Below are 5,066 nucleotides of genomic sequence, written 5' to 3' on the forward strand. Positions count from 1 at the left end.
AGGATAGTGCCGTTTCAGATGCCCTCTCCTCAGCTGCCCAAGGAACTAGCTGGGGACATCTCGTTGTATACCTGGGAACCCCTCTAGAGCCAAGTCTATTGCCAACCCTAAAATGGCTCTCTTAATTAAGATACATACTTCCCTGCTCCCATATCTGCCCTTCCTTCATCCCAACCCTCCCATGCCCCATGTTCTCCCCATCATCCCCTTCTCACTTTTCTCTCCCCATATCCCTTTACCCTTACCCTACCCTACCCCCAAGTTCCCAATTTTTGCCTAGCAATCTTGTCTACTTCCAATATCCAGGAGGATAACTATATGTATTTCTTTGGGTTCACCTTCTTATTTATCTTCTCTAGGATCATGAATTCTAGGCTCATTGTTCTTTATTTATGGCTAGAATCCACTTATGAGTGAGTACATACCATATTCATCTTTTTGGGTCTGGGTTACCTCACTCAGGATAGTGTCTTCTATTTCCTTCCATTTGCATGCAAAATTCAAAATATCATTGTTTTTTATCCCTGAGTAGTACTCTAATGTGTATATATTCCACATTTTATTTATCCATTCTTTCATTGAGGGGCATCTAGATTGTTTCCACGTTCTGGCTATTACAAATAATGCTGCTATGAACATAGTTGAACAAATACTTTTGTAGTATGATAGGTAATCTCTTGGGTATATTCCCAAGAGTGGTATTGCTGGATCCTAGGGTAGGTTGATCCCAAATTTCCGGAGAAACTGCCACACTGATTTCCAAAGTGGTTGCCCAAGTTTGCATTCCCAGAAATGGATGAGTGTGTCCCTTCCTCCACATTCTCTCCAGCAAAGGCTATCCTTGGTATTTTGGATTTTAGCCATTCTGACAGGTGTAAGATGGTATCTCAAAGTTGTTTTGATTTGCATTTCCCTGATCTCTAAGGAGGTTGAGCATGACCTTAAGTGTCTTTTGGCCATTTGAACTTCTTCTGTTGAGAAAACTCTGTTCAGTTCACTGCCCCAGAGAAGTCGACCAATGGAATGGAATAGAAGACCCTAATATTAACCCACTAACCTATGAACACCTGATTTTCAACAAAGGAGCTAAAAGTATAAAATGGAAGAAAGAAAGCATCTTCAACAAATGGTGCTGGCACAACTGGATGTCAACCTGTAGAAGAATGAAAATAGACCCATATCTCTCACCGTGCACAAAACTCAAGTCCAAATGGATTAAAGACCTCAATATCAGCCCGAACACACTGAACCTGATAGAAGAGAAAGTGGGAAATACCCTACAACAGATGGGCACAGGAGATCGCTTCCTATGTATAACCCCAGCAGCACAGACATTAAGGGCAACATTGAATAAATGGGACCTCCTAAAACTGAAAAGCTTCTGTAAAGCAAAGGACACTGTCATTAAGACAAAAAGGCAGCCTACTGAGTGGGAGAAAAATCTTCACCAATCCTGCAATGGACAAAGGTCTGATCTCCAAAATATATAAAGAACTCAAGAAACTAGACTTTAAAATGCTAATTAACCCAATTAAAAAATGGGGCACTGAACTGACTACAATATCTTAAATAAGAACAGAAACATTTGTATATTATAACAAATGTAAGTAGATTTACATCACATAAAATCCTGTACCAGCATGAAACATTTGAGACTAACAGTTTCTTTCCGTGCCCTAACCTATAGTAATTTGTAACCAGCCCCTCTAAATGATGACATTTATAACCCGTTGGATCTGAATAAAAAAAAACAGCTCTGGTGGAGAGAAGTCTGGCTATAGTGTCACAACACGGCCACTGCAACGTAACACCATTAGCTAGTGCCCTCAGCCTGCGGAGCCAAACCTTGGTCAGGTTTGGCCAGAGGTCCAAGCATGCAGCCCCAAGGCAGGCTGAGGAAACCCATCCACCAGCATTGGAGGGGGCAGGGTGGCCTGCAGCAATGTGGGCTTTAAGGGATAAACGTGCAGAGGGAAAGGGAGTGCAGTCAGATTAGGCAGAAGGAAAGGCTTAACCAACTCGGTTTACGAGGCCCTGGCAGGTAACTGTATAAGGAATCTGGTCCAGGTGTCCTGTGCAAGATTGGATAACAATGTCCTCAACTTTAGAAATCAAATTCCGGTGAAAAGATTCCTCCTGGGACAGCTTACGTTGGAAAGGGGCCATTCGGAAGAACAGAAAACAATCCATTTACCCTTCTTTACATCAACACTGTTGTTATAAGCAGTGTCCTGTACATAATTCCTGTGGGCTAGGGTGAGGTTCAAGGAGGAAGAAGGAATAGTCTCCATGGTGTGTCCAGTCAAGTCAGTCATCAACCGAGATATAAAGACAGAACACACAAAACCGACAAACAGAACAGTTAGACAAAAGGGCCCAAAACAGAGTGCCGCAGGTACCAGATAGTCTGATTTGTTGAAAGCCCAGAGATTCAGCCTCAACAAGACTAAAAACTGTACAGATGGAACAGGAGTTGTTTGGTAAGGCTAAATGATTCCCAAGAGAGTTCAGATTCAGAGTTACAGACAGGGCCCAACAGGATGGTCTCAGATGAGAGACCCCCCCCATCCAGACGAGGAAAGGAGTTGTCTCCCAATTCCTCCAGGTCTGCTATCTAGTGTGTCTACCAGGGAAAATTGACCTGCTCAGATTCAGATTCAGATTCCAAGATCGGAACCGACAAAAAAGGAAGTAATACAGACAAGACTTCAAACACAAATAGACTTACCAAAGTCAATCAGAATAAACCATTGGGTATGAGAGTCCCAATAGGTGTCCCAAAGGGTGTCTCTGAGGATCTGTGACAAACCCCCAAATGTTATGCCCAGTTCTGGGTGACCTCAAATACCACCAGGGAGACCAACTCACCAAAATGCAAAAGCAAGTTTTATTGCATGTATAATACAAGCCTACAGGGACCTTGTCATAGCAATTGTTGCAGCAGTGGCAAGAGAAGGTACCCTGCCATTATATAAGGTAAAAATATAAAAGTGACATTAACATGGTGTGTGCTGGCAGGTTATCTTATCTACAATTGTTGGAAAGTTGGGAATTTCCTTTGGATGCTCTGTTCCTGGGTAGTGTCTCTCTCTCTCTCTCTCTCTCTCTCTCTCTCTCTCTCTCTCTCTCTCTCTCTCCCTCTCTCTCTCTCTCTCTCTCACTCACACACACACACACACACACAAACACACACATAGTCCAGAGGTCCCTGATTCATCCTTGGACCCACTGGGTTAAGAGACCATGGGTGATGATCCACTCTCTCCCAGAGTCTGACCTCTTAATAGTCACAAGAATGATATTCAGAGGGATGCCTGGTATCTTGATTTTGACCCACTAGCACCAAAGTGTGATGGGTTGTGCCCCCTTTTCCATTACAACTGACTTCTTTGGAATGTCCCCTCCAGAATCTAAAACATTTACAATACTCAGACAGTAAATCTTCTAAGTTCATTCACTATACTACCCAGGCTTGATCTTTACAGCCACTAGATAATTGATTTAAGTAGCCACCTAATGGTTCTCTGGATCCTAACATAATTTAGGATCTTTTCAACTTTTGTGAACATACAGGAAAATGGAAGAAGATCCTTTATGCCTCTGCTTTCTCTTCTGTCTGCATGTCTTCCTTGCAGTCAAGATCTCAACCCTTCCCTGCCTCTTCTGTTCCTGAAACTGAAACTCAGCTAATGAACCAGACAATGAACTATTGCTACTTCTTGTGGTCAGCTGCCTTCCCAACAATCTCCTTCCCTGACCACCCTGAAACAACTCCTCCTGGATTTCATCCAAACCAGACAGGCCATTCTCTACCTCCTTGGCTCCCACTTCACCCTCCCCCACTCTCTCCACTCAATAGAGCCTACAGTGCTGCAGAGACAGGCTGGAGACTGCAGCTTCATAAATCACATCCCCCAAGTCCCAAACTGCAGAGGCTGCTAGAGTCCCTTTTGCCCACAGATGCTGAAGTACCCCTTTCCTTCTAGCCTGCATGAGCACCAGTAATGCTCCAGCAATGCCCTCCTCCTTGCCCACTGGGCCGCCCACTTTTCAGGATCCAGCTTGAACGGGCAGGGTGACAGTACTCATGCATGAAGGACATCATCCTCTTTAACATGCCTTAACAACCAGTTAATCCCTTTTGTCCTGGAAGCTCTGCAACACCCTTAGGCATGTGTAGGGCTAATGAGATTACTCAACGAAACTCCTTCTACTGCCTTCTCTGCCACATGTGCTGTCTGCACTGCTACAATAACCCATCCTTCACTCTTCACTTTGAAAAGCCCAATGCTGCTTCTCCCATCCTTTCCTAAAGCCGAATTCTCCACTGCTAATAACCAAATATACTAAAGTACAATTTAGAGCATTGTGATAACACCTCCCAATGCCAAGGTCCTTGCTGCTGCCACTTACCCACTTTAACCATTTCCTAGCCTGACACTATCTACTGCCCAAACTGTTAAAGGTAAAACATACTAATTAACTATCAGTTACCTCATAAATAATCATATTTTAATAAGTTCATAACTATACTTATAGTCTTGATTACATAAATAAGTCCCATTTAGTCTTATATATGTATGAATGTATGTATGTATGTATGTTTTCAAAATTAAGCCTTTAAAACAAGTAACTAAAAACAAGGTTTCTCTAGTACAGGTACATTTAATGAATAATGGTTCTCAATCTCTTCACAGAGCCAATGAAGATGTCCTTTAAAATGTTCAATTAAAAATCTTCTCACAATAAACTAAGACTCCCCTAACAAGAAACTTTACAGTCTCCAAAGAAGACAGATGGAACACTTCACTGACAACTCCACTTGGACTATGGCAACCCTAAGCCCTTGTAAAAAACTGCCTTATGCCTAACCTGCCACCAGGAACCTGCACAAACTGGACACTTTTGGATTGACTGATGTACCCTGCCTCATCAAAGTCAGGTCACTTTTCCCAAAGTCTTTCTCTACAGGAAAAATTCAGACCTGAAAGCCTGCTGCTCTTTAGGGCTACTAATATTGCACGATTCAATCAGCTGAAAACCGATTACTGCTTCTGCAATAAACC

This window comes from Microtus oregoni, unplaced genomic scaffold (assembly GCF_018167655.1).
Source record: "Microtus oregoni isolate MIOR12 unplaced genomic scaffold, Mior012 000137F_ref0000512, whole genome shotgun sequence".
Taxonomy (NCBI): Eukaryota; Metazoa; Chordata; class Mammalia; order Rodentia; family Cricetidae; genus Microtus; species Microtus oregoni.